Below are 21,862 nucleotides of genomic sequence, written 5' to 3' on the forward strand. Positions count from 1 at the left end.
TATATGTAAATATTATAGAAAAACAGATGAATTGAGAATTAGTTTTTTTTTGGATTATCTAAAAAAAATTGATGTGTAAATATCATGCTTGTAGGAAGGCACACATTATCTAAGCTTGTAAATGACCTGTGGTACAAGACTAATATCATAACTTGTGCTTAGTAATTTAAACTGACGTTAAAGAGAAAAGATATGATTTTTTTTAATGGGTAAATTCAGAAAATATTTTATCGATTTTTTTATATCACTATGGTATCAAACAAGCATACGATCCGTCTGATAGTAAACGGGATTATCGTTGTCTATGGGCCCTAATAATAGCAGGAATATCACGCGTGCCTTGCCGACCGATCTTATTATGCCTTCTTTGAAGAACCTCAAGTTGTAGTCTCTAGGGCAAACCTCGGCAGGAAGATCATTCCACAATCTGAGCATTTGCGGATTTTAAACATTCTTTCATCTATAGAAAGATACATTATCAGCCAGTAACAAGTGTAGTATTTTATATTAAAAAAAAAATCGTGCGTACTCAGTGCGGTTTGTTAGTAAGAAATAATTATGATATAAGAAGTATGAAGGCTATCGACATGAACTTTCACCGTCCTACATATTTACATCATCGTTTCCTTGGTGAGTCAGGGCGCATTTTAATTATTTTATGGACTTCATGCACTTCTTATTGCATTATAACTGTACACGATCGATTATGATTCATTATAATTACAAGTTTTTGTCCATTTGTAATTATATAATAGCAGTATTTTTTTTATTTTAATATTTTAAAGTTAAAATATCAAAGTGTGACAATGTAGAACATTTCTGAAGATTATAAAAAAAAAATCAAAATAAGCCGAATATTATAATAATACAATTAGAAAAAAAATATGTATATATAAATTCTCAATAATAAAAAGTTTTTAACAGTTTTGTAATTTTCAGCCTAGTCGAATATAAGTGGATCGTTCGAACCAGACGTTGCTTGATACGGAATGTCTTGTACCAAACATCTTCAAAATATGATGTTTTAAATATTGTGACGTAGTAAATATTACGTTTTAAACTATTAAAACAAATAATTACTCTTTACATTGGACAAGGACATCCAAGTCGCGTCGTGTAATTGTGTTACAATTTAAAAAAAGTCGATATAATAGCTTATTTTACGCTTTATTGGCTGCTAGCCAATGCACTGCATTTTATTCTTCAAACTCCCTTTACTTTGAGTGATTGGGCTCTTTATTACCTTTTCTTAGACTGTATACAATACATTTTATGGCAGCGCGTAACAATTTGTCTATAGTTTTAAATATAGAAGTCATAAAGTTAGAGTAGAGAATACAGCATTATTTAAAAGCGTCTAAAACAAGCTCTGTTCTTATTTTAAATAATATTTATTAAGTCAAGTTTATGAGACAAATTAACGTATATATTCAAGGGTTTCCCTAGTGAAATAAAAAAAAAATAAAATAAATATATGTTTGTGAAAAATATGTTTTGGACATTTCTGTAAATTATTGATGCTCATTAATTCCACTCTTTCTGTGAGTAGGCAAAGTAGATAAAACTTTATCTGAAAAATCAGTTCAGGGTATCAGTATAGAGCTGATATACTCGCACTTGATAAAGTTAAAAGCTCTTTGAAATAAAAAAAAAAACTACTTACAAAAAAATATACAGACAATGAATCTACAAAAAACTTTTTCTAATAACCTACAAACGCTTGTAACTTTGATAGAAAATGAATATTTTTTCTGTTTCATCCCAAATATATCCTAAGAGACTTCCAAAGAAACAAACCTCAATATCAACAAGTATAAGAATAATTTAGAAATACATATAACTCAATACCAATGACTTATGAGTAGAGATCTGTGCCCACCAGTGCTAACTTGTTTTAATGATGAATAACAATAGAACATCATTGGATACAAATAGGTTGTTTTTCATTAGAAGGTTATATTTATGATAACGATTTATTAATCGATGCAAATGAAGATATTCGATCAGCTGAGTGGTTCAAAGGTCAGTTCCCGTGTCGTCGACCCCGACAATCGATTGCGCTTCCCGCCATCGTATTGTACCGACCTCTATAGAAACACGCCTACGGGGACCGTTTGCAAGCCCCTTTATGTATACGCGTAAGAGCGCACTTTATTATTGAGCTTGGGAATAGTAAGTACCTAGTAGACAGTCAGCGGTATGGGACGGAGAAGGGATAGTAATGGGGACTATTGTACCATTACTAGAACTTATCAGGTTGACCTCTATTGATTCCCTCTGAAAACCATCGTAGTTAATTTCTCATGAATGCATCACGTTCTTCTAACTACTAACTAACCTTACTTTGCCCCCTCTTTTCATCCCTAATAAATATCCCGCCAATGTGAACCAATAGCTAATAGTTGGGCTTACCATAGATATGCACATATTAAATTTCATTTAAAAATTAAATTATCTTTCTGAAAGTTAATTCCAATCGCGATATCTTAAAACAATACTTGACCTAAAAAGTCGAATATAAATTTGATACGAAAGGGTTTTTTAGATTATTATAATACTAGAAAACGAGATAAACGCGAATATAGCGTATCCACGGACAATGGCAAATTTTTCTGACAATAAAAATATGAATGTTTTCTTAAAATTAAAAGTAGGTACCTATCATATATCTTTTTAATTGGTAGTAAAATTAAATAAACACTATCTATTAATTGTGTGGGAGTTGGAAATTGAAATACTGAAAAATAAAAATAAACTTTTACTATATTCATTGTACACTTTTTATTCTTATATATTATTATACGTATTGTTAGCAAGTGCATCCATCTCTGTAAAGGTGGCTCCTCAATTTAATACTAAAATTCATTACAAAGAAGCATATGAAAATGTATTAATTTTTAATACGATACATGTAGGTATAAGCATGCATAGAGTTTTTATTTCCGATGCTATTTTTTACTAGCTTCCTAGTAACGAAACGTAAAGACGTGTTGCTTATTTTATTTTATTTAATCCCAATCTGTTCTGTATGGTGACGGAGTGAAGGTATGTTGTATCACTACTCTTTTCCAAGATGAGGATGTTTTAAGAAGCTTTAAATTTATTAAAATTAGTGTAAGAGAACAAATCTCTACATAGCACTATACAAAGCAGCATTTTCTAGAAAACTTCTTAACAATATTAATATAATTATAATATTGGCAAACTTGTGATTCATAATTACTATATTATTACTTCATTACTAGCTTAGTAAATTATATTTATTACGAGACTCGTATATTTGGTAAGTACCCTAATGATTGATACGAATATGAACTTACGTGATCTACTACTATTTGTAATCTAAACAAAGTAATTTAAGATCACATTTAAAGACAGTACGTTTATTTGTAAATTTAAAAATATATTGAAGTAATAAATCGTACGTTTACGAGCCTCAATCATTTTAAATATGCTTTGTTTAACGATAATGGAACGGTTATATTTACGACTCTTATCCTATTCATAAGCACATTAACATAAAGAATATCACGTGAAATGAAATCAATGAATATTATGATGGATTAGCGATAATTACTAAAAATATATTTACTATGACAGCTAGGTCAATTTCTACTTGTTATATCTTGATAAAAACATATAATGATTTAATTTTATAAGTAAAAGTGACACTAATTTTTTATCCGAATGTCAAAAAACAAGGATAATGTTGCTCTGGTAAATATTTAAATATATTTATGTACTATTGGAGAAAGATTATTGGCCGTTATTATCAATTTTGAATAATCATCTATATTCATTTCTAATTATGAAAATATAAACTGTAAATTCCGTATAATGACGGAATAATAATAATAATATAATTTGGCAGTACTCTTTTTTGTCCTCATAATGTTGTAAATGATAACTAAGAGAACAAATCCTCATACACCAGTGCTAGAAGGAAAACTCAAAAGAAAGTCTAGTTGCCTTGTTAAACTATAATTCTCTATCTTTTATAGCTATATAATACGTTGTTAAGGTAAGTTGTATTACAGCATTTTCCTATAAATGTATTTTAACAATTTGTAAATATAGAACAGCCGATTTTATAGTCTGTAGTTATAGTCGATTTCTATTATACATACTTTGCAAATTGTATATCACAATTATTTGAAGTAGTTACGTAAATAAATATTATAGTGACTGCTGCATGTAGTTATGGGGTACGGAATTCGATATCTTGATATATTACTAGTAGGGCGTCTCTGCCGCGTTTTACAACCCTCGGGGCGCCTATCTATTTATAAGCAGGGGTTCCGGCGACCTTTACAAATACTGAACTGATATGCTCTACAAACTGCCGTCGTAAAATCCTGTTCTTTATAAGATACTATCTATGTTGGTAGTACTACGAGATAGCATGTCTTTTTTTTCTACATTTTTATAATGCGAAATAAAGAGCTACAATTATAAATTACCAACCGTATCTTACATATTTGCTATTCTCACGTATTTAAGAAGCCAAATTTCGAGAAAATCAGTTAAGCCGTTTAAATTTGACTCAGTAATATGTATTTAAATTATTAAAACTAAAATTTTCCTAATTTAATAATAATCTAATAGAATGCAATGTAATCTCTACAGTTCAGTAGGTATATACATCTCTAAAAACCTAACTGCAGTTGCCAACCCGTCAGCCAAACGTGGCAACTACTGGCAAAACACCCCTTATGGGGAAGGCTTATGTTCAGCAGTAGATAGTTAACGGCTAAAATGATCTTGATTCATATTTATTAGTTTCTTCCATTTAGCTACAGAACCCTAAATAATAATTTCATCGTAATGTTCATTTATACTATTTTATTGGTTTTGACATATCAATGTCATTTCATTCGATCAATGTCATTCATTGATTCAACCACAGATCACTAAAACTTCATTTGTAAACTATTGATTGAACATCTAGAGACCTTATATTATGTATTAATTACTTGATATATGTTCAGCAAATAAAAATATATTGCAATATAGGCAAGGAGCATTCTATATAATAAGTTATAATAGATGAGTCCAGATACATGCCAAAATTTTTAGAATTTATAATTTCGATCTTGTACATAGAATATTAAGCAATCTTAATAATTTTTTACGTACTTATTAAAAAACATTACGTAAATACTTTTTTATGTAGTATTTTATGGAATAGTAAGATACCAAAGACATCACCATCATCATATTAGCTATTAATTGTCCGCTGCAGAAGATAAGCCTGCCCCATAGACTGCCTCTGGTACTTCCATCGTACTCTATCGTAATTCAATCGACTCGTATTGGAGGGTTTGCTAGTAATTGCCACGCTTGGCAGGCGGGTAGCCAACCAGTTAGGTTTTAATAATGTTTTAAGAGGGACGCTGCTGCCCATCCCTCGAACATTAAGTTCTCTTAGTCGCTTCTTACGACACGCAAGGTAAATTTATCATCAAATACACCAAATCAATTATCAAAATCAAATACATAATAATGATAAATTTTGGGGTCCTAAACTTATTAAACAGACTCTGATTATAAGTTCTGACTCTATCAATACATTGTTTATACAAAAATAGGCAAAACTGTAAATATCGGAGCGACTTGCATAACACTGATTTAGACAGAATATATTGGAATAAATAATGTTCATCAATTGGGCATCATGGCAACAACTAGGTTAGGGATCATGGCGTCGGCCAATGTTTTTTCAACAGTCAATACTTATCAGACGTAATGTTGTTTATGGTTAATCTTCATCTCCGTTCTCATTCGCAACAGCTGATGGCCAGGTCACGCCCTCAGTGAAAGTAGCCCGTATTTATAGTTTAGCGCGAGCAAGTAGCCAGTTGCCCCCTTCTCCCGCCTGTCTAAACTTAGCACCTAGATGGAGTGCGCCCGCGCCACTGCGCCGGTGCTCCATCCGCCAGCGCAGTCTGCTTGCATTAATATTTGTATTCCAACTGCATTATTGACTCGCATTAGTAGTTTATTTATGGAGTATTCCTGATGCTCGTTAAAATCAAACTTGTGTGCGTTTCGGCGTCTGCAACTAATGTACGGACTGTTTTATTTGTCACTGAGAATTCTATTCTTATTAATATTATAGTGTGTGAAGATTGTGTGGATGTTTGTACTCAATGAACGGATGTATGGCATTGAATAAAAATTTGGTATATAAATAAATTATATTCTAAAATACATAGATTAATAAATACAGAACATTTTTTTTATTCTTGCTATATTAATTATATGTTAATTATATTATATTTTATGTAAAATTAATATAAACACGAAACGCCAGTGAAGCGTAAATATTACACAAGGGAAAATACTATTTTGCATATGATCTTGCTAGTCATGTCGCGTGCGCGCAGTCAAGACATGGTAGAAAATTGTTATTTTAAAAACCTAAACAAGCAAGAAGGAGTGTGAAAATTGAATGGAAATGCTGTCTAGTGAATAGTGATGATATTACGATAAGAGATAGCTATAATATTTTTATAAATTTTACTTTTAAAGCATTATATAGTTACATACAGATATAGAAAATAATACAGTGTATTAATTAATAATGTAATAATTATGTTAATGAATAAATTATTCATAATTGCATATACATTGCATTAAAAGTTCCGACGTCACTGTAAACATACATATTATCGATTTTTCTTTATGTCCGTGCTTGTATTATTGTAGGCTTGATGATGCAGTTTCTTACTGATAATGCTAATCAGCTAAACAAATATAACATGTACTATATGCACGTACAATATATGCATTGTTCTTTTGTTAAGATTCAAGCGATACATTTGTCTTTTTTATTTTCTGTTATTATTTGGCCCTTTGTAATTGAAGCTGGTTCTGGAGTATTCTTATTAATCCAAGGTCAGCTCCAATTTTTAGAATTCATTGCGTCATTCCTATGAAGATTATAAATGTAAAATCTCAATTAGGGCTTAATTTATCTGTTAATAGATTAAGGAAAAAAAAGAGAAAAAAGTTTCGATTATTTTTCGAAATATTTGTTTCCAAATCCTATTCAGAATTTCCTTTCCACTGCTACATTGTCTAAATGTTATAGATAAACACCAAGAAGTATGTGTTATATGAATTGCGTTTATTATACACAATAGATGCCTTCACGAGTATATTAATTAGCACCTTATATATTCCGAATTAGCTTAAGAATTTTTATAGCATCGAGACTTATAGATACACACGGTAGTTAGAAAACTATCAGTAGTCAGCCTTATATAGTTAGTGTAGAACATATTTTTGTTTATAGATAAGTTCCTTGAACGAATATAACATAGTATCGAGTAAAGGTACGTAGTATATAGCAATATCTATATATTTTAATTACAACATCTGTATAAAATAATATTAAATAACAGACTTTTAACATATTCTGAAATATATATCCGACCGATATGGGCGATATCAAAATGGGTGATGACCTTTCTTCCGCCATCAATATGCAGAGGAATCCAATATATAGATATCGGATTGGTATTCATATTATTTACGCCTAATGATGAGGTGTATTATTTTTTCTTGATTTGTATAAAAATAGAAATTGACTTGGTTTTTAAAGAACATTAGGTAAAATATAGTTATTTTTAGTGAATTTTGACTGTTGATAAATTTACTTATGTAGTATTATTAGGACATTCCATTGTCGAGTCCTGGCAAGATTGCCATGTAAGGTGGGACACAGGAAACAAGTGAAACGAATTTCTTTTATTTGAACACTGATCATTTTTATTCTTAGTGATTTCAATACATATAATGTATGTTTCCTAATGCTATCCACATACTACAGTAGATATCTATCAATTTATTTATTTATTTATTTATTTCTCTCACAAAACCTTAACCATAATGAATTTATTCGTTTTTAATTGAAGAATTTCTTATATATTTTACTCTCTATTGTAAGTAATATTATAATAAACTTATAGTGATATCCACTCGTCATTATAACTTAATGTGTAAATATAAACAACAACAATAACGGTTTGCATAATGTTCAATAATTAATATGGTTTTAATTAAGATTTTTTTAAATTCACAGCCCTTCGAATTTTAAATTATGAATAGCATAGTCGCGGGTCTCTATGGGATTCACGATGGAAATACTTAAGAAAGTGGCTACTTCTAATGCGAAGTTTCAAAAGGTAGGTTATCATTATCCTAGGTAAAGGGATTAATGACATCATCACAAATAATTAAAAAAAGGTATTCATGTCAGAAATAATTTATTATAAAATAGTAAATAAGAACATTGTAGTCGTAGGTAGGTACCTACATTTTTACTTCGTAATATTAGACCAAGAAATAAACTTGACCATATAAAAAGGGCGGCGATCGAGAATGCTGTATGCACTTTTAAGGTTGCATGGCCGCTACGACAATGCAAAAAGTAGGTAATAAATACTTGATTCTACAACATATTATTACATAATACTGTAGAGATAAGGTTGATAATAGCTTGATACAGCTTGATTAAACTCGGTAGTCGACTAGCGAAACCTGACAAATGTCACTGACATAAGCGTAGTATACAAAATGATAACTATAAATAAAGAGGAAAATATAAGATTACTTGTGAAAAAATATTGTTCTTTATTTAGATATTGTTGCTGTAATTCGGTTTTTATGAGACATCTATTTATTTATTACAGTTGCGTTGTACATTATAATACAAAATGCTTATAAAGCATTAAAAAATACTTAACAATATCAGATATGTGATAAACATCAGACACGTGAGAACCGAAATAAAAAATAATTAGAATTATTTTAACCAACTCATAGTCGGTCGGTAGCAGTCTGGCCTCTCCCGCTTGAAATTTGATATGGTTTAAGATTTTTTTCCTTTAATCTTCAATTTTTAATTTTATTTTTGCGTTTTGTGTCATTCTCGCTGAGAAACGATGGTAGGATTAAGCTTGACCTCTCTGCCGTATAAAATTCAATTATAATTAGCGAAATATACCCTGGTCTGACCTGTTTGTACTCGTATGTAAGTACTTAGGTGTGTTCCTCACAACGGCTTCAATTAACAAAATGCTAAATAATTACACTTTATTCATATACAGAACAGCACATTATTTTTAAGTGGCTTTTTTTATAGTTTTTTTTTTATATATATATTCCCCATAGCTGTACTTTCAAGCATCGCTGAATTATTAGATAGTTATTATAATTTTGATCGATAAAAGTTATAGACAAAGGCATTACTTGACGTTATATCGACTTATGATCGCCTGCTAAGCGTGGCAACTACTGGCAAAACTCCCCTTATGGGGTAGGCTTATAGATAAATAGATACCCTTTATTGTTTCCTCCATAAAATTACAATAGCTTATGTCCAGCAGTGAACAGTTAAAGGCTAAAATAATAATAAATATTGACTTTTATTAATTTTAATCCTAACGGAATATTGTAAATCATGTAATAAATTGATATTATAATTACCATATGATAATTTCAATATATCTCTGTAGTTAACTTCACTATTTATTCAAATAGGAAACTCTATGCCTATAAAGATCGTTATTCGTATGGAGTTTTTTTTTTAATAGGTAATAATGGAATGCTAACCTTACCTGCGCTATCGGTATACGTTGGCGGGCCACCAGTGAGGGATGATAGGTGACGATGAAAACAGGTTAGTTAGCCCATCGTGACGATTTCCACTAGAATTAACCACGATGGTTTTCAGGGGAAACCGTGTGGATGTCAACCTAATAGGGCATATTGCTGACAATGGGGCTATCAAACTCCATTACCAACAATCCCTCCCCCCCATTCGTATGGAGTTATATATATGAAGAAAACAAATGTTTTGATAGCACACCAATGTATTTTATTACTCCTTTACAAAATTTCACGGAAATGGGTCAACGATTCAATCTACGTCACCGTCATAAAGATAAAATAATACTCTAAAAATATACTAAACACGTATTTAGAATAACAATCGCCAAGCGGTATAATGGAGGTGAGCTGTTTTGGAAAAGTGCATACTTGATGACACTTAAAATTGTATGCATAAAGAATATAATTGAGTGTACTTTTTGTTTACGAGCGGATACAATGTGTGACTCACCGGAACAATGCGCCGAATTGCGTGGACCTCACCTGGGAGTCAATGAGAGACGAGCAATGAATACCAATTGTAATATGTAATACCCATGTTCATATACATACATGTGCATATTACATACAAACAATTTGGCGTTATTGTTGTAATTGTGTTACATTTTCGGGGATATTAAAAATTGTTTATTTTAATCTAATTCCAAGGGATGTCAAAATAAATAGAGCCTTTTTGTATATAAAGCACAAGTAAAGTCGCGTGTCGTATACTGCTTTCATTCCTGTGATGGTTTCGCTCTGTATCTGCTACATGCTCTCGATGTTTTGTAGAGACGAGTTGTCGGTATCATGGTTGACGCTGAGGTGAGCAAAACAAGTCTAGACTTAGAGATGTAGTCTCCCTAAGTGTCTTTTACCATCTATTCCATGGAGAGTGCTCAGAAGAAATTAATTCCCTCATTCCTCCTTCCCCTTTCCGATATTGCACAGTGAGGATGGGCCAATGACTACATCTATACACAGTTGATCGCCTGCGTTCACATACAAATAAGTTTGCCAATTCTTACGTAAACTGTACTGTAAAAATATGAAATGGCCTTTCCTGTGACATGTTTCCTACATCCTATAACCTCGGATCTTTCAAACGTAGCGTGAAAAAGCATTTAGTGAGCAGGCATAGTGCAGCCAACCGTAAAGAGTTAATAATTATCTTTACGGTTGATCGTATTCATGAGCCATATTGTTTTTGTGTTTGTTCAAAACGGTGTAGTCAAATGTCATGCTATAATAAAAAAATAAATAAACTTGTATCTTTTACACACAATGAAATTAAGTTTCAGTCCGCAGGACTATCCGCATTACTCCTACAGTTAAACATTCGAACTCGAGTCTGGGTAGTAAATTTAATTTAAAACCTATTCTTTTTAATTTCATCCATTATAAGTACACCATATACCGCAATTTTAGAAAGTTTGTAAAGATGAAAATTGGTTACTCCATCAAACTTTAAAACAGCTTAAAGAATTTGAATACATTTGATTGGCCATCTTGTACCTAGATTAACATTTTAGATACTTTTCAACTTAGTAGGTACTTGGTTAAAGCAAGTCGTATGGTGGTAGGTACAAGGTACGGACATAGTCACTTTTTTAGTGAAATTTAATGTGTACATCTATTAAATTCCGTCACATATCTACCTAGGTTATGTTTTTACAATTGTAAATAAGTATAATTTGAATGGCTAAATCAAATAATCGTAATACAAGTTTAATACACTACAACTATACCTACAAAATTTTGTCTATTACGTAATTTATAACAACAATGTAAAATGTTTACATTAATGGTCACTATAATGGCGATGAATAATATATATTGTAGTATTTTTAAATATACTAAAATATTATTGCATAATCGAATGAATAACTTCAGTGGCTTCAATTGGCTGGGATATTATTTTCATTACGAAAAACATTTATACGAATAATATAACTGAACAATGGGAATTTAATAAACTTACTGTGTGTGGCTAGTGCGAGTCGCACAAAATTTTATGCTACGTTTACGTTCACGTTAACCTCAATGAGTACCATATGCCTTTTTTATCTCCCAAAGGGGATGGAGATAGTTACCTCGAGAATATCTACTCTGGTAGTCTTCGGAGATTACGATCCCAGTGTTATTTATTCGACTTATTTGTGGGTCTGGTGTCATATTCTTCTTTTTAGAATTGATGTAAGCATTGATTCGATGAGTTTGATTGTAGGTAAGTCTGAGTTTTTGAAACCATCTGTTAAATTATGCTAAAATAGCTGATATTTTAGCTAAGTTTTCTACACGTTAACGAAAGCATAATCTAAACTTGTCTCTCTCTAAACTAAATGTTGCACTTTCATAGTTGTGTGTGTTTCGGTTTGTATGATAAGATATAACACAGAAATTATCCATTATGTTTAAAATGATACTGAATACATACATAAAAAAAATAGTTTGTTGTTTGTACCTACCCTAATGGGAGACAAGCGTGACAGATATGTATGTATGTATGTATGTTTATTGACAGAAGTGAAAAGTGTGAAATAGCTTGTCGGTGACGCGAATTCAAAAGAAAACACACATTCATAAATCATCCAAAATGCCTAAAGATGATTTCATTTCAAAAGTACTCTACGTGCCAAACTGACATCTTCAATTTAAACATTTGATTTAATAACTACGGGACCTTATACTACTACAACCTGACATTATTTTGACCAGTTAATTTATTAAAAAAAAAAAATTACTCTGCAAGATTCTCTTAGTTGAATATTGGGTAGATTTTGTTAAACGTGGCGGAAAACTCAATCGTCCGGTCCTATGATTATCCTGTATCAATATTTCTTATCTATTCCTTACTCTATGACATTACACCATTTTATTAGGTTCTATAATACAATAAATACTTAATTGTTAAACAGTTAAATAAAACGTTGACAAATGTTATAAAAGTACGTGACGTCGACTCTTGCAAAATCTGTTTTAACTAGTCCACTAGTTCAAATTTCCTCTGAAAGTGATAAAACACTGTGTACATTGCACCATTATCTGAAATGCACAATTATCATTAATTCCCATGTAAATAGCGCAGGCAGTGACCGCGTCTGAACAGCGAAAATACTCTTGTCCCTTTTCGATATACTAATTAACATTGCGTTTTTGTATGCCTTTCTCTGTCTGTATTGCTATATTTGTCTCATGAGACGCAATATCCGGCTGAACATACCATTCGGTGAAGGCTGGCCAGTTGCAAGTTGGTCTTAAAAACGATCCGGAATCAAGATTAACTTCCACGTTGCTAAATATAGATCGAACAACATATTACACAGTCATGAGTAAAGTAATTATCCTTTGAAGACATGCTGATGACCTATATAATAATTTACAACTTTACTATATCTTTATTCTCTAATATAAGCATAATAGGCCTAATGTATTATTACCGTAAATATTATAATTGTTTACAATACATAAATGATAAACTAATATTCAAAGTAAGAAATAGCAAAGAAGTTGAAACTTCAGCAGGTATTCGAAAAAATAGTAACCATATTCTATACTCATGAATGGACATCATAGTACATATTATTCAACGCATGGCTCCTCTGAGACACAGATACGAAATAGACAGTCCTTGTCTTAACGCAGGCACAAGAATGCTGCGACGCAGATAAATGTCATAATGAACACATGATAAACCATAGACTTAGTATAACGTACTTAGTGATAAACACAATGTCTTTAATAATAAAAACGTTTGTTGCATGGGTCACAAAATACTGTACCGGCGTCACAACAATCCACAAAATATTAGAGATATATCTAGGATGCACATATCTGAATCGCAGCATATGCATCTCTTGCTTCTTCATACACAACAGACATGAATAGGCATAGTCACCAATGAAATATAAAAATTATACGCGAAATCGTTTAGGTATTTATTATGACACTTTTTTATGGAATACTTTTTAATAATGTCGACATTATTAAAAAGTATTCCATACAATTACAATTACAATTTATTTTATACAGCTAAATAGAAAGAATAGCAAATTATCACACTAATTTAAAATTAGCATAGAAACAACATGGAGCATAAATATTTTAAAATGAAATTCGGAGAAAAGAAATGTCGAAGTCAACATTTCTTTTATCCGAATTTCATTTTAATTTAAGTAAATTCAATTAATATTACTGCGTTGTACGGAAATTCAATTATTGTTATTCTCTTAAAAGAAAAATCAATCGTAATTTGCATAACTAACCGGGACCCAGTCCTACAAACGCTCAATTCTATAGCGACAATAGAATTTAAATAGAGTAGACGATTGAGAGTAAATTTATATCAGTATCTAAACATTTGATATGTGTGATCACTCTCATTTTTATCATTACTTACATCTATTAGTGTCAAAGATTAAGCAAAGTACTTGTAATTGATGTAATCAGAATTCACGACATTTTATAGCAGTCTATCCTTTATATCGCTTCATAATTATAATCAACAATATAACAACAACTTCAATCCTCCTCTTTAGTCCCACCTTTGAGTTTTATTGATTTCTAGACTGCAAAATTTAATCTGGTAAGTTTATTTTATGCCAGTTTATTAGATTAACCATAAAGTCATTATAGACACCTTGGTATAAAATTTATAATTCATATTTATAAATACAGACAAAAACCAGACTTCTACTTTGTTTGCTGCAAGTGTATTTTCATGAAAATCCGCTAATCTCAAATACCTATTGTTCGAATTTATAAATCAACGCCGGATGGTAAATTGGGTTAGAGATAACGAAATATGTACTTATAGTCCGTGAAAAAGTCATAGGTTATATAGATTTAAAACTATTAAATAGGTATGATAAAAAATTTAATTCTTTTTAGATCTCTAAACGAAAGTTTAAACACTTACTGAAGACTATAATGACAAGTTCATAATAATTGTGTTTTCGTATACAAAGCATTATTATAATCTGAGATAAGCTTTGAAGTTCTTGCTATTCCAAGAAAATCAACGAGTCTCAAAACACAAATTGGACGTTAATTTTTGACAAGCAACATTAATTTGTGCTGAAAGTTAAGGATCTTACAGTAATTAATATCAAAAGTTTAACATTAATATATAAAATGCATTTTCCTTTTGTGTTTATTGAATAGACACATCTGGCAATTAATCTAATTTCAATGTATTTGCGTTAATATAAATAACGATACTAGGAACGAGAAAAACTAGTCGAAATTCAGCAAGTATATTTTTAATATGAATATGAATGAACTTATTTTATTAAATAGAAAAAAATATACTAACAATAGATAGCTATATACAAATCTACAACTACAATTAATACAATCTACAATTTGCACCCGTGTGAGGCTTAGTTAGTAAAATAACACATATAAAAGACTTTTCTTTGCATCATTTAAAACTCACTTTTCGCGATCGCAATAAGAAGTTGGCAGACTATAAATAAAAACATGAGATATCGAATACAGATTCAAATACAGGAACATTACTCGGAGAAAATATGTGAGTATATCTAGTGTCACATTCACTTCTATCTCATTTTATAATTGTTCCTACTTTACGTAAATAAACCTATTAATATATTATCTTTTATTATTGTTTCTTATTAAAATGTGGCTATCAAATTAGTATGTAATTAGAATACTGAGTACCTACACGTGTGCATTGTAATGTTTGTATATTATGTATATGGTATATATGAAAATGTATCCAAATAAACATAAATTCATTTGGTTCGCCCAAACAATTTTCAGATCGCAGACTGCGATAACATTGCAAAGTTCCAAGAATTTTTCAATATTTATTTAGGTTATACCTATTACTCGTATAGTCCAAAAGGAATAATGCGCAAAATAATAAAGGATACATAAAGTTACAAGACAATTATGAATAATATATCAAGTAATATATATATGTCGAGTAATATCTTTTTTTTTAATTACTTTTTTTTTAAATAATTAAAGTACTGACAACCTGTTTTTCACTTCTAGTTTAATAAAAATAAAATTCATCGTGCAGCAAAAGCACTTTTAATTTTTTATTTAAATTTAAATATACTGAAATGTATTTTTTATATTACAAAAGTAGAGTAGTATACAGCCTGTTTGACGACAAACAGTTGTCGTAGTCTATGGACGCCTACAATAGCAGAGGTATCACGATGCGCCCTGCCATTTCCGAACAAACTTCCCATACTCTCTATATGCTTCTATTAGGGAAAATTTTGGTAGGAAGATTATTGGAGCGTGAACACAATCTCTTGTACGTATCTATCTGATATTGCTCTATTGATATTGTTATTCATAAATAATTTGTGATTTTTCTTTATTTTTTTCTATCTGAACTAGAAGGTATCAGAATTGATTACCAGAAGGAGACTGTATAAAAGTTGATTGCTTGGGTACCTCTGTCCCATTCGTGTTTTAATCGTAAAGTAGTTGTGTTTGCATGACTATGTTTCGGTTTGAAGGGTGGGATATGGCGTGAATTTACTGGGTACGGAGGAATAACACCCGAGTCCTCAGGAATGGCAACGCATGGGGGTATCATGGGCGAAACAGTATACTCTGTTATGTCCATGGTACTGCTCATGTCTATAGGCGACGGTTACCATTTTCCATCAGGTGGGCCGTCAGCTTGTTTGCCATTCTAAGTTGTATAAAAAAAAAAGAATAGAAATTAGCATTTTGATTTAAAAAGACTTGCTTTTATTTTCGAATTCTACAAGAAACTCAGCGGTTATTCTATTACTATATAATCTCTGTTAACATTATGTATATTTATTTAAATGTACAATTATAAGAATGTATCATTTTTCTAAAGTAGATAGATAACAACCTATTATAAAGGATTGAAGGTAGGAGCAAAATGTATTTTGATTTAAATATTATTATGGTAGGTAAGCACTATTAGTTCTACTATTGTAAATATTATAATCAATGCATAATAATGGAAATAACGCGGTTCGTATCCAAAAGCGTAAATTTAATCAGGAGCCAGTTTAATTACTTTTGATGAAGCTTCCAGGTGCTAATTAAGGCAGCTGTCGCGGAGCAATTTTGAAATGCAAATTCTAATTACATAGTGCATGGTCAACTACGTAAAATAAATAGAAATTTGAAATTTTACTCATCATTGGTTTTGGTTTAACGCTAATAATTACTTATTGATCAAGATGGCATGTTTATCCAATACTTTATATACCTTGGCGATGCAGCAATTTAATACACTGCTTTACCTTCCGATGGTTATGGGTTTAAAACTCGCAGATATATTTGTATTTACGAGTATCTACGTTTGTATAGGTTAGACTGTTCTATGAATATATATATCTATAATAGCTGTTAAATATTATTAAAATATGGAAATACATATATCAGTTTTTCTTTTAACAGGAGAATATAAAATGGTAACTCTGCTTGCACTACCGGTATACACTAGCGCGGCACCAGTGAGAGATGATAGGGGAGGATGAAAGCAGGTCAGTTAGTCCATCGTGATGAATTGGACGAGAATTAATACCAAGGGACCGCGTGGAGATCAATCTAATAGAGTATACTGCTAGCAATGGGGGTGTGAAATCCCGTTACTAATAATCACTTTCTCTTTCAACGTGTAGGTATCAGTTGTCTAGTACCATATATTGTAATAGAGGCGTGAAAAGTCTCTGGAACAGTTGTGTACATTAGATGAGTTATGAAAGCCAATAAAGGTTTTTATCATTCGGTTCTCTCGTCTTTATAAACTTGGCATAAATATAGATATAATAAAGAAAAATAATAAATGAAAGCGATTATTTATTTAAGCTACTCTTACTCTATTTTTAAAATAACACTTGGTTTTCTAGCGGTACAAAGGTAAAAAAATATGCATTTAAACATTTGAATACCTTCAAATAGTCATTCAAATGTTGACTGGATGATATCCCTTTTATGAGATAAGGTCGCCATTGTACTCATTCTTTTCTTAAGAACGATTTAAGATTTTACTGTATATTCAAATGTTACAAACAAACAAACCTTTACAATGTTTCACGTTTATAATATTAATAGGATTTTAAGATAGGTACATCGAGCGTAAAGCGAGATTATGTCTTCCTTCATAACGAGTTAATGATGTTAAATGAAAAGGTGTCATCGTAACGTGTTCTAATGAAATTGATGTTACTTCAACAATAAACCTTTATCACAATGGTGATAAGGCGCAAATTCTAATAAACCCAAATTATACATTATGCGAATAGGATGGTGCTGATAGGCTTGCGAGAATATAGGTCAACTTTATGACCTTCGACGATGTTCCGAGATCATGTTAATCAGTAGAATATTTGCTGACGGACATATTTATCGCGTAAATGTGGCTAAAATTAGGATGTCCATTTAGATAGATATACTTAAGAGAGGAAATAAAAAGTACTACATAATTTTCTCACCGTTATTTTTTTTTTTAATCATATTTATTCGCTTGCTACATGGTACAATAAGAAGTTACATATACAGGCACATAACATGCAGCACCCCGCAGAGGTATGCAAATGTTAAAATGGTTTTAAGTCTACATTATATTACAATTATAAAGTCCAAACATTTTCCAAATTACAATATTCTTTATGTCAAATTATCATATAAAATTATGGTTTATATTTTAAGTAATTTTTAATACATTACATCTTTTATTACATTTTTTGACATTTAAATATTCAATAACTGTATAATAGCATTAGCAGCAGTAATAGCAGTTTCATTATATCATTTTAAAAATCAATTAGAAAATAAAATATAACACTAATTAGATTCCCACACAAATATTGTAGCTAAATATTTTATCATATGTAGTACAACACGGTATGATTTTTAAATATCAATATAAAAACGAAGTGTGTAAAATTATTAAAAACATAATTGTTTATAATTTTTCGTCGACGATAACGTCATGCTGACCTGTAGTGCTATTCTCTAAGCAAACAGCCTAGACATCAGCCTTGACGCAGCGATGAAATATTGAAATGGTATTCACTAATTCTTAAGACGCGTGGAACTACTCAAGGCTGTGCGATTTGACATTTTGCCATAGTAATTCACTAACAAAAATCGCCTCGCCTTCGCCGACAGCCTCGATTTCTTATGTCAAACTCAAAAGCTTTGTTTTCTACGCTGTTTGCGTATTCATCTAATATATTTATTTGAAATTCTGTGATTATTAAATTGCACTATCATACAATTGTATAGACTTTTTTTCTTTAGTGATTGCACGAAGCAGTAGAGAACTTTTGTACAACTGTGCCAAGTGTAAACATTAGCTTAAAGGTAGAATTACCACCATGGAGTTCTCCAATAGCTATGACTAATAATGTTACTATTATTATAACTATAATATATGCTATCAGTTTAATATTCTATGTATGTTTGTATGAAAGGTGTGTTACGGTACGGATGTTCCGGACTAGGTGTAATAGTAAGGAAAAAGTTCAATGAATAATAAGGTGCATCTAAATTGGTTATTGGTTGTTAGACAATTTTGAAAACTATAAAATTATTCTATATTTTGATATATATATATATATATATATATATATATATATATATATATATATATATATATATATATATATATATATATATATTATATATATATATATATATATATATATATATATATATATATATATATATATATATATATAATAATTAAATTTGATAACAATCTAGGCTAATGTTTTCTTTTTGTGCTGAAGAAAAATATATATCACATGGTATCATAATACCAGCTATAATAATAACAACAACATATAACTGGTAATTAATAATTGGGTAAAAGTAAATCGTGTGTATTGTTAAAAAAATAATAATATTAAAAATGTCAATAATTCTTATAAAACATATAGTCGATATTTTTAGTATGACGTATATCAGCCCGGCTAGCTCAGTCGGTAGAGCATGAGACTCTTAATCTCAGGGTCGTGGGTTCGAGCCCCACGTTGGGCGCAATGTTTTTCTACATTTTAACTTTATTTTTTTATATTTATAATTATAATTTACATGAAATTCAAAATATGTACTTCAATTTTTATATATATATATATATATATATATATATATATATATATATATATATATATATATATATATAAATAATTAAATTTGATAACAATCTAGGCTAATGTTTTCTTTTTTGTGCTGAAGAAAAATATATATCACATGGTATCATAATACCAGCTATAATAATAACAACAACTAATATTTGAATTATACACAAAATTAATATAGACAGATATTTTTTATTAATTTTTGAAATAACTGTTAATATTTTCAAGAAAGAAATTTCAAGTAATACCTCAATATTTTGAGGGCAACGTAATACCTAATAGAATAAAAACAATATTATATGAAATGTAAAAAAAATCTAATAATGAAGAAAAAAATAGCGAAAGATAAAAAAGCTTTTAAATGATATTCCAAGAGCGTACAAACAAATAATTTATTTTGTCATTCAGAGCTAGATAGACACGCTGGTTGCCATGCAAAGTGGTACTCCATGCCGTGAAGAACGGCAGGAAGCCGAGACACAATGTGTCTAGTTCGCTCGTATTTACCGAGCACACACTACTAACTGTGGTACAGATGTGTTTTGTATCGGACATGTCAGAGTTTCTCCGCTTCACGTTTATATAATGTTCTAGAGACGTTTGATGTTATATTAATAAGCCAAGTAAAATACATTTGTTTTAAATGACAGTCCACGTGTATTAGGATTTAGAACAATATATTAAGTAAAATGTTAGATTTTAAGGTATATTAAGGTTGGTATGGTCAGCATTAAAATCGCTTGATAATTGAGTTAAAAACTGAATGCATGCAAAAACGACTCTATGATCGTTTTAAAATTAGTGAACTTTGTTGTAAAAATGTAATCATTAATATCGACAATGCACTACCTCCTCTTTGCAGTTGCTTAGAGAAAAGTAAGTCTGATCTATTTATTCATTTGGGTGTCAGAGTTAAATGGCCTTTTTTTATTTTCATAAATAACTACGAAGAAATAATTCTACCTGAACAAAGTCGCAGGAAAGTCGTATACAAATTGTACGTTAGCACATATTAAATTGACATTAATATAGTATAGTACATATTAACGTTGTCGCTCGCTGCTTTATTTAGTCACTTATCTTAATTTACAAATAAACCAAGTAGTGTAATTATAATATTTTTTATCGTCGACGAAACAAGATGCTATCCAGTTTTATTGTCAATGCAAGCGGTACGAGGCGAGGTAGACAATATAGTTGCACCACCTACACCAGTAATAAACTTGGGAAAGGGAGTATAAATATACTGTGGTTACACCTAGTATTAGGGCTGCCAACTTCTTTTCATAAACGTAGCTTATCTTTTTAGTGCGAAAAATTATAAGAATATAATATTTTTAAGAAAAAGTTCTCCACAACACGTTACTACGGACTTGAAATATTTAACTACACATCTCTAAAATTTGGATAGTTCGGTATCTCTACATTTTATCAACAAATTATGATTAAAATAAGACGACAAGGATTATTATATGTTTGTAAATTTTCTTACAGGTAAGAATCTTTTTATTATATATAGTTTATAAAATGTAAAATATTGAAGATGTCTAGACATTTTCAATTATAGGTAGATATTTAACCGATTTAAAGAAATATAAATAAAGTTGGAACATAGATTGATCACATCCTAAATCTATATAAGATGCTTTTTATTTCAATTTACGTAAGAACTCGTTAGAGTACTCGTCCGAGTTATGTCGTTAATGTTTTATAGTTATAAAAAATAATATATTACATAATAATGTAATAACAAAATATTTCATTTTATATATTATACTAAGAGTAGAGTATTTTTGCATTTATGTAAAATATTGATTTTTAGAAAATAATAAAGTTTATAAAAATGCGGTTGGTAACCCTGCCTAGATGGCTATAACATACTTAATGAACAACAGACAGAGCTCTGATATAAAATGAAATAGGTATTTCTGTATGCACTGTTCATTCTGCACAGAAACAAATTATGCTAGAAATCTCAAATCTATATATAAAATTGAATTAATATAAATTTAAATTACTATTTTGTCATATATGCCATAAATACTTTGTATACACACTAAGTATTCAAGTATATCATAATTGCACATTCTTTA

General features: G+C 30.2%; 1 protein-coding gene and 1 non-coding gene across 3 annotated transcripts in view; one reads left to right on the forward strand and one right to left on the reverse strand.

The window, feature by feature from the left end:
- The window catches only part of LOC113520797 (matrix metalloproteinase-14-like), a 198,657-nt gene that overhangs the window by 167,894 nt on the left and 8,901 nt on the right, over nucleotides 1-21,862 (reverse strand). The window lies entirely within an intron of this gene.
- On the forward strand, nucleotides 19,596-19,668 carry Trnak-cuu (transfer RNA lysine (anticodon CUU)). Its single transcript has one exon. It is a non-coding gene; the product is annotated as a tRNA-Lys (tRNA).

The sequence above is a fragment of the Galleria mellonella genome, unplaced genomic scaffold, assembly GCF_026898425.1.
Source record: "Galleria mellonella isolate WM207_F2 unplaced genomic scaffold, CSIRO_AGI_GalMel_v1 utg36, whole genome shotgun sequence".
NCBI classification, from domain to species: Eukaryota; Metazoa; Arthropoda; class Insecta; order Lepidoptera; family Pyralidae; genus Galleria; species Galleria mellonella.